This window comes from Myxine glutinosa, chromosome 3, assembly GCF_964187855.1.
Source record: "Myxine glutinosa chromosome 3, kmMyxGlut1.1, whole genome shotgun sequence".
NCBI classification, from domain to species: Eukaryota; Metazoa; Chordata; class Myxini; order Myxiniformes; family Myxinidae; genus Myxine; species Myxine glutinosa.
In genome coordinates, this window is record NC_136263.1 from 85,897,374 (window position 1) to 85,909,889 (window position 12,516).

Genomic DNA, 12,516 nt, shown 5'->3' on the forward strand with positions numbered 1-12,516 from the left:
TAGACCGAGGAGCTCCCGGTCAAACGTGCTGTATTTGAGCTCGTTCGGCCAGAGCTGCGGGGCTGAAAAAAGCGAGTGGCTGCCAAACCCGGTCACCCATTGCTCATGTACGGCGCCCACCGCGTAGTCGGAGGCATCCGTGGTGAGGGCGATGGGAGCGTTGAGCACCGGGTGAGCGAGCAGTGTTGCGTCGGCGAGGGCCCGCTTTGAGCTTTGGAAGGCCGCATCCATTGCTGCGGACCAGGCGATGTCGTGCTTGGCCGGCTTGCCCCGGAGGGCTTCGTAGATGGGCCGCATGAGTTGAGCAGCGCGGGGCACGAAGCGGTGATAAAAATTCACCATTCCCAGGAATTCCTGCAGGGCCTTTATGGTGCGGAGACGCGGGAACGTGGTGATGGCCTCGACCTTGGTTGGCAGCGGCACGGCCCCGTTCTTGGTGATGTGGTGGCCCAAAAAATCAACGGCCGTCGTGCCGAAGTGGCATTTGGCCGGGTTGACGATGAGGCCGTGCTCGCTGAGGCGCCCGAACAGTGTTCGGAGGTGGAGGAGGTGCTCGGCCCGGGACGTGCTGGCGACGAGGATGTCGTCCAGGTAAACGAAAAGGAACGGCAGGTCACGCAGCACGCCGTCCATCAAGCGCTGGAACGCCTGAGCCGCGTTCTTGAGACCAAATGGCATCCGCAAGAATTCGAATAAGCCGAACGGCGTGATGACTGCCGTTTTAGGGACGTCGGCCGCCCTGACAGGTACCTGGTGATATCCCCGTATGAGATCAATTTTCGAAAAAATGACCCGTCCCGCCAGACGGGCGGAGAAGTCTTGGATATGCGGGATCGGGTACCTGTCGGGGGTGGTAGCGTCATTGAGACGGCGGTAGTCGCCACACGGGCGCCATCCACCCCCCGGCTTTGGCACGATGTGCAGTGGCGAGGCCCACGCGCTATCGGAGCACCGCACGATGCCGAGGTGCTCCAACGCGTCGAATTCGGCCTTTGCCACGGCGAGCTTGGCTGGGTCGAGGCGGCGGGCCCTGGCGTAGACCGGCGGGCCCGTGGTTGGTATGTGGTGCTCGATCCCATGCCGTACTGCGACGGCCGAAAACGTCGGCCGTGTGAGGGCCGGGAACTCCGTGAGCAGGCGAGCAAACTCGTTCGCCGCCGGGACGGCGCATGCCAGCTCGGTCGGCGCGGAGCTGCTCAATGTGCATACCAGGGAGCTGAAGGTTTCGGCGTTGATTAAACGACGCCGTTGGACATCCACCAGCAGTCCGTGTGCGCAGAGGAAGTCGGCGCCTAGCAGAGCCATGGGCACGTTTGTGGTTACAAACGTCCAAGCAAAGCATTGGCCGCCGAAGCAGAGGGTGACGTTGCGCGGGCCGAAGGTGCGGATGGTCGATCCGTTGGCCGCAACCAAGGAGGGGCCGCAAACCGCGGATTGCCTGTCCTGGTCAGAGGACAGTATGACGCTCAGTTGGGCGCCGGTGTCGCACAGGAAGCGCCGTCCGGACGCTTTATCCATGATGAACAGTAAGTTGCCCGTGTGGCCGGCGCTCATGGCTGGTAATGAACGCCGGCCCGGCCGTTTCCCGGCCTGCCGAAGGTGCACGGGGGTCGGCATGTCCGGGCCTTCTGTCCGAACCTGGCATGATAGTAACACCACGCTTGGTCAGGTGGAGGCCCCGGTCGTCGTGCTGGAGGTGGTCGGCTCGGTGTAGCGGCCGCCAATTGCGTCGGCAGTTCGGTCGTCGACCGTGCCGGGTGCTCGGGCGCCATGGGTGTTGCGTCGGACGGCGGTGGGTCCCATGTCGCCGCTGCGATGCACTGTCCTGCGGCGGAGATCTTGTCGGCTTCTCTGGCAAGGGCCCGGGGATCTGTGATCGTCGTGCTTGCCAGGGCGAGGCGTACCGGGTTAGGCAGCTGACGGAGGAACAGCTCCCGGAACAGGAATGCCGGAGAGTGCTCGCCGAGCAGTGAAAGCATGTAGTCCATTCGCTCGGAAGGGCGCGTGTCGCCGAGCTCGGGCAGGTCGAGCAGGCACCGTGCGCGTTCCGCCGATGGGAGGGCGAAAGCGTCGAGGAGAAGCTTCTTAATCATGCCGTATTTGTCAGCGGCTGGCGGGCTCTCGAGGAGGCTCAGGGCGCGGGCCGCGGTGGCCGAACCGAGCGCTGCTACCACATGGTGGAAGTGGGTGTCGTCAGCCGTGATGCCTCGCAGGGCGAACAGGGAATCCGCCTGTGCGAACCAAACCGCCGCGTGAGCCTCCCAGAAGGTAGGCAGTTTAAGGGCGACTGCTGTGTCCATGTCGGTAGGTCACCAATGAAGGAGCTGGGGCTCCCACGTCGATCGGAAGAATGGACGCGACAAAAAGCTGGAATTCATCCGAGTTGCTTTAATCAAACCAAACACTCAGGCACTCTGAAAAGCCCGTTTATCGGGCAGCAATATATATACATATTATCCCGGAGCGTTTGCCCAGGAAAGGCGAGAGGGGGCGTGGCCCAGCGTCCTGGCTGCGGCCTGGCAAGTTGAGGGCGAGCCTGCCCGGGCATGCCCGGTCATGCCCGGGCGTCCCGACCGAGGCCTGGCAAGTTGAGCGCGGGCCTGCCCGGGCGTCCTGGCCGAGCCTGGCATGGTGATCGCTCCGCGTCCTTGATAGGTGCAAGGCGATTGTGAAAACCCAGCGGTAGCCGCTACAGTATGATGCTTTCAGAGAGAGAGAGAGAGTGAGTGTGTGGGATTTTTCAGGATTGAAAGACATATTGCAAGTGTTTGACCAGTTTGTGATATTGTCAAGGTCTTAGTTGAGGGAAGAAGCTGTTGCCTGTCTGTCAGAAGTATGAGTGATGACACGGCAGAGAGTGGACTCATCAGCAAGAAGATAAAGAGGATTTTCCAGGGAGTCATTGAGATCTTTGCTGAATATTATGAAGAAGATGGGGCCTAGAACACTGCCTTGGGCCACTCAAGCCTTGACAGGGAGAGGAGATTTAAGGATTTTGTTGAGAAACACATGTTAGCTATAAGAGCAGAGGAAGTCAGGAAGCCATGTGTGGAGTTGGCCTTGGATTCCATAGAGAGACAGTTTGGAGAGCAAGGCAAGATGCCAGACTGTATCGAAAGCTCTAGATATATCCAGAGAGACGGACTTGATCTCATGTCTGATATTGAGGGCCTCCGTCCATAGTTGGGAGAGTAGAAGCACATTGTCTAACTTAGAGTGACGAGCTCTGAATGCAAATTGATGATCTGAGATGAGGCTGTTGGAGAAAAGGAATAATTTTATGTCAACTGCGATGATGGATTCCATTTCCTTGCCGATGATAGGAAGTAAGCAAGTTGGTCTGTAGTTAAGAGGAGCCATTTTTTCACCTTTTAATGCAATGCTGTGGTGTCGGCTGATTTACCAGCAGATGGAAGATGACCTATGGTAAATGACAGGTAGCCCAGGAGCATTAGTTTAAGACCTAGAAGAAATTAGTAGAAAGCTGATTTTTTGCACAGAGCTTCAGAATACCATGTGGATGCCCACAATATAAAGTCCCACGAGTCCCACCTTGTGGCATTTTCAAAATTCAAGATGGCCGCCGGTTGGATGGAAAATACATAAATATGGATAACTTCTGCCTAGAACCTCATAAAAGTGTACTTTCATTGGCTAAATATATGTTTTAGCACACTAGGACTTTAATATAATATATTTCAGTGACCTCAGATAATGATATGTAGATATAATCCAAGATGACTGACAAAATTGCCGCTGCTGTAATGCAAAAAAACATCAAAATCATGATAAGTTTAATTTGCTATTATTTTATTTAATGCAAAATGTTTCACATTGTGACCACAAGGCCTGCAAGAGGTAAACAACACATGGGGATTTGACATTTAATTACAACACGACACAAAGGCAGACCAACTCTTTGATCCCAGTCATCCCAACCTGATTCTAGTGTTTTGGACAGTACCGTGTTAACTGAATGTCACTTTTCTTATTCCTGACTTAAACACTGTTATCACCCTCTAAATCAATGTCCCGAGAGTTTTTGCAATTATGGCCATTACAAACAGTACACAAGAGGGTACACTCCAGACCAGACTTGTAGCAAGTGCATCGTTTTCCACACCCCGCCTTGAATTTTGAAAATGCCACAAGGTGGGACTCGTGGGACTTTGTACTTTGGGTATCCACATGACATTCTGGAGCTCTGTGCAAAAAAATCAGCTTTCTACTAATTTCTTCTAGGCTTCCCCTTCATTTTTGGCTAATGCTCCTAGGCTAAGGGTGAAAAGGGCAGAGATAGAGGAAGTGCAAGAGCAGCAGAACAGGTTTTTAAGACACGTGAGCTGATACCATTCAGTCCAGTGGCAGAGTAAAAGTCGAGGGTTGAAAGAACCTTCTCTATCTTCTCAGGTGCAAAAGACACAGAGTCCAGGAGCAGTTGGGTATCACAGGGAAGGATGGGTACCAAGAGTGGGTGGTCAGGACGCAAGGTTGCAATACCCTCTCCTCTGGCGAGGGTAATTAAGAGATTAAATTAAAGGGGTTAAATTAAACAACGAAACAACTCGTGAGATGACGGAATCTCATGATATTTGTTTGACATCCAAACAGATTATATTTTGAGTTAATTATCTAATTCGAAAATACAGTCTGAAAAACCCTCCCATATACTTTCTCAACAATCATCTTGAAGAAGTTCTGTCATTCAAGCTTTTGGGTCTGCCGTCCCACCCCTCTCCCTTCCACAGATCTTCCGATATCCCTGTTCTCTACTAATGTTGTGCTTCCCACTCTCTCCCCCTCTTGTCTCCCGCTCCCTTTATTGTATGTTCTATGTGGTAGGTCTTCCACGAGCCTCGACTGAGTATATACAAAAATAAAATAAAATAACCTCACCACCTGGATGGAAATTTAAAAAGGGCTCCATTTGTTTTTCTCATCTTTGTCATGAATCATCTTGCCGAGCTTCAAAACAATATGTTGTGCCACCTCAGAGTACAGGACAGAATTTGTTGATGGACCCACGGCCTGACCGACTGCCGGTAGGTTAGACTGAAGGACAGACATTGGTATGGCTTTAATAGCTAATGTTGACTCCATTGTAGCCAAGCTAGAAAAATGGGGCGTCTCGTGCTTAACACACTGTGGCGAGACGAATAAGGACTTTTTATCGCCACTATCTATGGCTTTTCCCTTTCAAATTTTGACACAATTTTTATTTCTTTTCTCCATATCTATATTATAATAGGCGAAGGTGATTCTGTCTGTCTGTCTGTCTGTCCGGGGTGTGGCTTACTCCGTTTGCAGAGTAGCTCCACCCATAGCTCCACTCATTCTTGGAGAGGCTTCATGTAAACAAATATCCACCATTTTATTAACTCGAATAGCTTTGAGGCCTGTTTAGTTAGGCCCATGCTGTCTTTCTCTCTCACACAGGTTTATTTCAACTCAAATTCGATATATCATTTCATTTTTAACAGTCGCTAACATAGTTTTAGACTCGGTTGAAAGAAAACGGGAAGAAAATCCGATGAAAGTTTCCGTTTATAGAACAAAATGAATTCTCAAAGGCGTGTAAAATAAAGCCCATTCATTGAGTCACCCTCACGATTTTATATCGAATTCACCATCTGATTTAATTTTTATCGATGGTTTCAGACCGAAATAATTGGTGTCAGAAATAATTGAGAACATTCATGCACGCATGGGAAAATGCAGAGATATATTTTTTTAAATCGCGCAATGATGATACACCGCCTAAAATAACAGTCGGGGAAAATGTCGACATATATTAAAAATTCGCTTTTTCTTTTCCGTTAAGATATTGTTGCGGAGATGAGGACTGTATATTTTTTGATTGTGTGCTGTACTATTATTATTATTGTTTATTCTGCGCCCCCCTACCTCCGGAGCTGTGTAAAGGTGAAAGGGCATCCCATAATTAGTCCACAAGCATACACATCAGCCAAATAATAGAATACCCCTGTTGATAGTTATCTCTTATTCTGTGTTTTAGGGTAAGGCTGTGTCTCCCATTAATTGAAGTACTCCATTGCACCAGTGAAAGAGAATAGATCCCCTTTCCTTCCCATCCCCAAAATCTCCCTTTCCTTCCCATCCCCAAAATCTCCATTCCCTTTTACATCCCCTCTCGTGATTGCCAACCCTCGATTGCCAATTACATCCCCTCTCGTCATTGCTGAGCCCTCGATTCTCAATCACCTCCCCTCCAATAACCGCCATTGACCACGAGGCAGGGTCGGAGAAGAAAGGCGTGTCTCCACCTCGTCATAGAGGGGAGGAGGGGCGTACCCGCCCGTCGTCATCGAGGGGGGAGCCCGAGGGTCGCGCGACCAACCAGGGTCGAGGTGAGCACCCCGATGGGCGTGTCCAAAACGCCGGCGGCGTAATCGCTGAAGGCGCTATAAAAGGCGCGAACGGAAGTGAGTGGTGAGTTGGTCTGAGTTGGTTGAGAGTCGGTCGTCAAGTGGAGAGTGGTGAAGAGTCAGTCAGTAGAGGTGGTGGTCAAGTGGTTGCGTTGGTTGCGGTGAGGAGTCGGTGGTAAAGAGTGAGGGACCAAGAAAGAGTTGAGGGTGTGGACCAACGAGTCAGACAAGTCCTGGGAACGCAGCGGAGGCCGCCGCAGCAAGAACACCCAACAGCCAAAGGGGGCCTGAACGGTGGTTTGGAGCAGGGCCGAAAAGGAACGGCGGCTGCTAAACGCGCCGGTTGAGCTGCAGGACCCCCTTGGACCTTCCTCTCCCTCCAGCCATCCACCTCCTGCCTTTCCACCCTTCTTGTGTACGTGAGTTTGTTTTGTTTGTTCTGTCCCTGGGTATTTAATTAAGTCTGTAGGTAAGCTAAAATTTGCAATGTGTCACCTGCGTCTTATGTGTTGTAAATAAACCTTGATTGCTCCTTTTTGCTTGTGTAAATAATAAATTCAATTACTCTTCTGTCCGTCTATTCGTTTTATTCCTTTTCCTCTTTGCATTCGTCGTTTTCGTCTTTTCCCCTCATTGAGCAGCTGCGGTGCGATCCGGCCAAAGTTCTGGGTGAATCGGGTGAGTCAGGGATCCTGTAACGATCGCGGCAATACCACCGCTCGGTAAATAACATCTTAATCCGCGATAAGTAACAATTGGTGTCTGGGAGTGGGATTCGAGGCCCGAACCAAATTTTTAAAACGAATAGAGAAAAAAAATTTTGGTCAAAATTACGAGCTGCCGAAATTTGTTTTTTTTAAAGAAAAACCCGAATTTTGAAATCGCGCCATGGCTGGTCAAGGCGACGGGATGCCGGTGGGAGAGCTAGAGGAGGGGTTAGGAGTAACCCAGGATCAGATGGAGGGGAGCAATGAGGAGGCGGTTGAGGGAGTATCAGACGCACAAGATGGCGTCCTCGCACACGTGGGTGTAGCGGCACCAAATTGCGCTGCGCCCGTGGTCGCGGCAGCCGAACCAGAGATGCCAGAGTACATGCGAGTCTTTATGATTCAAATGATGGCAAAAATGGATGCCCAAAATGATAAGTCCACCCGAGAGCGAAGAGAAATGGGTGAGCGATTGGGAAACCAAATGGGGGTAATGGGGAACCGGATGGATGCTCAGAGTGAGCAATTTGAAGTAATGAGGGACGAAGCGAGGGGTACCGGTGAGGGATTAAAACATGGGTTAACGGGGGTGGAAAATAGAATGGCTGCCCAGGAGAATCAGTTAGAGGAGGTGAAAAATGGGTTAATGGGGTTAGAAAATAGGATGGAGGACAAATTGCGGGAGATAGGGGAGCAATCCGCCCGAGAAATTAAACAAATGGGAGAGCAGATAGAGGAGGTAAAAATCGGGGTAGAAACCAAACTGGATGCTCAGAGGGATGAATTGGGACAGATGAGGGCGGCATCTACAAAAGAAAGGGAGGAGATGAAGGAGGAGATACGACGAGGTGTGGGTGAGGAGGTCTCGGGGCTACGCGAGGAGGTAAAGCGAGGTGAGAAGCGTATGGAGAAAGAAGTGAGAAATAATACGGCAAAGTTACAAGGGGGAATAGAAGATCTGACGGAGGAGGTGGAACAGCTGACGGAGGGACAAAAAGAACTAGTGGAGCAGGTTCAAAAGAACACTGCGGTACTAGGAGGGTTAAAGGCGACACAAAAAGAAATTAAAAACGAATTAATAGCGACGCAGAGGCAATGTCAGATGGTACGTGAGGAACTGACAATGAGGGTGGACGAGGTGACAGACATAATGGAGACAAAGGACCGGCAGGTGAGGATGCACATAGAGACGGTCACGGTAGCCTTAGAGGACGAACTTGAGGAGACGCACCGAGAAATAAAAGAGGTTAAACAAAAATTAGAGGAAGTGGAAGAAGAGGTGAGTGAAATTAAGAAGGGACGGACAGAAACTAAAAGAGAAATCCAGGAGGAGGTGATGGAATATGTGCAAGGTCGGTGCTCAACTCATGATGTGATGCTCACGAACCAAATAAAGAGTTTGCAGGTGGCAAAGGAGGTGCGACGACGAGGTACGGAGGTGAGTGGCAATGTATATGATGTGAGGAAAGATTCAGTCGGCTTGGGGATTGGTTTGGATCCGGGTGTTCGTGAGAGGCCGTTGGTGAAGTGTGCGACAGGTCTGGTGTGCGAAAAAAGAGGTGTGCGAGAATGTCCGACCATGAGGTGTGTGAGGAAAAAGTGCACGCCAAGGAGTGAGTGTGCCGTCAAGAGTGAGTTGGTCGAAGCGTGTGTGCGAGGGGGTACATGGAAGCGCGGTGTGGTGAGTGTTACGGAGGAAGTAACGAGAGAGTGTACACCTGTGGTGAGTGTTACAGAGGAAGTAACGAGAGAGTGTACACCTGTGGTGAGTGTTACAGCGGATGTAACGAGAAAGTGTACGCCTGTGGTGAGTGTTACAGAGGGTGTAACGGGAGAGTGTGCGCAAGAGTGTGCGCGAGAAAGGTGTGTAACGGACAGGTGCATGAGGAAAGAGTGTGCTGTCGAGAGTAAGGGTGAGTGCGCGACCGAGAGTGGAGGTGAGAGTAGTGAGAGTGACACGGAGCGTGAGTTGGTTATGACAGGTGAGCGAGGATGTACACCTGGAATGGAAGGATGCACACCTGGAATGGTAGAGCGTGAGTGGGAATGCACGCTGGAATTGGTAGTGAGGCACGTGGTTGGGTGTGCGGGTGAGAGCACACCTGTGATTGTCACAAAGGAGGTGACCGAGAAAGGGGTGCGAAGAGGTGTGTTGGTGAGGTGTGCGAGCGACGAATGTGTGCCAAGGTGTTCGGTGGTCAGGTGTGTGACCAAGTCGGTGAGCGGAATGAGTGTACCGAGGTGTGTAAGAAGAGGTACGACGAGGAGCATGGAAACGGCTGCATGTATGAGCAAGAAAGGGGCAGCGTATGCTTGTAAGCATCCAGGTGAGGCGTCGACGGTAACCGGGTTAGAGGTTAGAACGACTTATAGCCGAATCGGGCCCTCGGTGCGCGTCGGGCAGCTTCGCGTGCCGCGAGGACCAGCGGGGATCCGAACCACGGCGGTTTCGAAAGAACCGCCGTGCGCGATCCACGCTGGGCCTCGCGTGGAACGGCCGCGTCCGGGCTCCACTAGGCGGAGCGGGCAGCCCGATAGGAAGGGTCGTCATGGCGACCACCTTCTATTGAGACGTGCCGGCAGGTCGAGATCGGGACATTGGATGGCTCCACGCCGAGGTGGTGCGTGGGATCTCGGCCCGGGTAAGCCCCCGTCCCTGCCACGAATGCGGGACGTATCCAGCCGCTGGCACAAAAGAACCCGCGTTCATGGCTCGGCTGTACGAAGCCGAGCTTTAGAAGGGAATTGGCGCACCGAGAGGATGTAATAAGTAGACGGGTGATGAGGATAGTGTTTTTGATCCGAAATTTAGAAAAGTGAGTAGAATTGGCAGTAGATAGAAAATTTTTGATTGGCTGAAATTTGGTGTGCCATAATTGATAGTGAGAGACCCCCGATGTGGTGGGATGGCAAATCCACCATCCCTCACAGAAGTGGGGCAAATGCGCAATAGCTTATGGGGTGTATGGCAGTGAAAACTAGCCCGGGTGGGTTAGGTTATATTGATAGGGATCTAGCGAAGATGACATTAGGTAACGTTAAGGTTTAGATAGTGACTGATACCTGCAGTGGGGACGCAGGTAGTTTAGTGTGGTTGATAATGACGTGGGAGCGCAATAGTTTAAAGGGACGACTGGGAAGCGCAAGTTTCAGAAGGGAGTAGTTAGCTGAGATGATGCCGTGTGTGTGAAGATTGAACAGGTGAGAATTGAACAGGTGTGATTGCACAGGTGTGCAACTGAACAGGTGAATGGAGCAGTGTATGAGGGAGTAGTGGTGATTGCGTGTTGTGCTGACCAAATGGTCCAGGAAGAAAGGAGGGTGCAGGTGGCACCAGGTGTGAGGGCACAGGTGTGCAACAACAGGTATGGAGAATGGTAGTGTGGAATAAATGGTATGGAGTATTGGAATGGATGGTCGTGGAGTGAGTATGGTGGAAATTGTGGAGTGGAGTGGATGGTGCAAAGGTGTGAATGGGGGAAGAGTGTACCCCCATCACGGATACCCGGGGCGGGTAGTGTAAGTGTTAGGTAGAGGGTACAGGTAAATTGTGGTTGGATATTGGCATCTGTGGTGCGGGTGAAAGAATGGGCTGTGGATGGGTGCATTAGTGTTGTGGAAATGGCTGGGCGTGTAGCCTGTTAGTGTGAGTAGTTGGTTGGGCACTCCACCACTGTGAGGATGTCGGCCAGGTGAGGCCGCAGGTGGGCTCTGGGAGCCGGTAGTAGTTGTTGTGGATGGGGCCCGAGGATCCGGAGGACGGACCCGGGTAGCCCAGTGCCAGAGGGCACCAAGGGGTGACAGAGCCAGGAGAGGGCCTTCCCCAGTTAGTTAGGTTAGGGTGAGGAGCTAGGTAAGCTCGGGTGGCAACTGCAGTGGTGGAGGTGTGCAGGTGGGTAGACCTGCTGGGAGAGCTACACGTCGCAGCCCAGAAATTGTGCGAAGGCACCGGGAGATGAATCGGGGGAGTGAGACCCCAAATTGAGAAGCACCACAGTTTGGTCAATGGGAATTGGTTTTTAGAACCCATAGTGTAAGTTGGCCAATGGATTGGCAGGGAAAGACCCCGGGTAGTGTAAAGTGTGTTAAAGTCATTTAGAGGATAGTTAGGAAGAAGGATCTCCTCGCACCATCTGCATCCACTCACCTGAGGTGACAGGTACTCCGCACCATGCCATGTTTAATTATTTTTTACTGTGCAAATGTTTGGATTGTGAGACGCATCATGACGTGGGTGTGACATTGTGCTTTGATGTTCCATCTCTGCCTCCTTATGAGGATTGATGATGAGTTTGGTGATGGCAAATTTTGAAGTAGAGGGATTGTGGAGACGAATTTCGTATAGGGGAAATATGGGGAAGACGTGACAGTAGTGACGAATTTGTAAATGTGTAGATTTTTGTACATATGGGGTAAGGGCAAGGGTAGGGTAGGTGACAGGGGGGTGACGTACGGTAGGGACGAGCTTTCTCACTTCGCCCTCCGTACGCATTTCGCCTTGCATTGCCTTATTGATGTGTACCCTTGTGACCTTACCCCTCGCTCAATTGTCTTTCCCCTTTTGTCTCCCACATGACCTGTGCGCCACTGGGTGCCGAGGGGAGCGTGCGTGGGTCGGCCATTGTGCGCCCGAAATTCCCAGAACCAGCTGTCTGCATCGATGCACCACATTATGGACCACATGTCTGTGGCCGAGCACCACTTATGGACCCCATGGGTTGGGGCATGGCCCCTCTGCTGGAACCGGCCATGAGGGCCCGAAATCTTGCTGGCGGACCTTGGCCACAGGGCACCGATGCCCCACAGGTGAACCACACATAGTCGGCCCCTGTGGGCCATAAATAAAATAAAAACGGACACGTTAGGTGCATTCTTTTATTGCAAATAGGCCGCCAGCAAGGGAAGATGACAACACCAGGAAAACAATAATAACCAGCAGAGGGAGCCGAAGAGCAAGAGATCACCTGCAGGGTTAGGGGTTGTTGATTTTATTTTTATGGAACACTGAGGAACTATGGTGACTGCACCGATTGGTGCTTGGGTGTGTATTGGTGCGTTTTTGGGTGCTTTAATGGTGCGTCGATGCAGAGCAGACTGTCTCCCCCCCAGAAAGAACAATTACAGGTTCTGGGTTAGTTTTGTAAATAAAAATAGCGTCATTGTAAATAATGCTTCCCACCGTCAGTGTATAGTTTGAAGACCATTCCGCAATTCGGTTAACTGTGGGCATAAGTCTGTTAGGCAGGGTGCAATGGAGCAGCGGGACACATTTATTTATGTTTTAAAACTGTCGCACTCAGGGTCAGGTTAAAAGTAGAGGGAACTACACCTACGTGTCACACTAAAAGTAAAAGTTGTAGGCCCGGGCCGTGCCTAAGAGGAGGAGGGTGCAGTGTTGCGGAGATGAGGACTGTATATTTTTT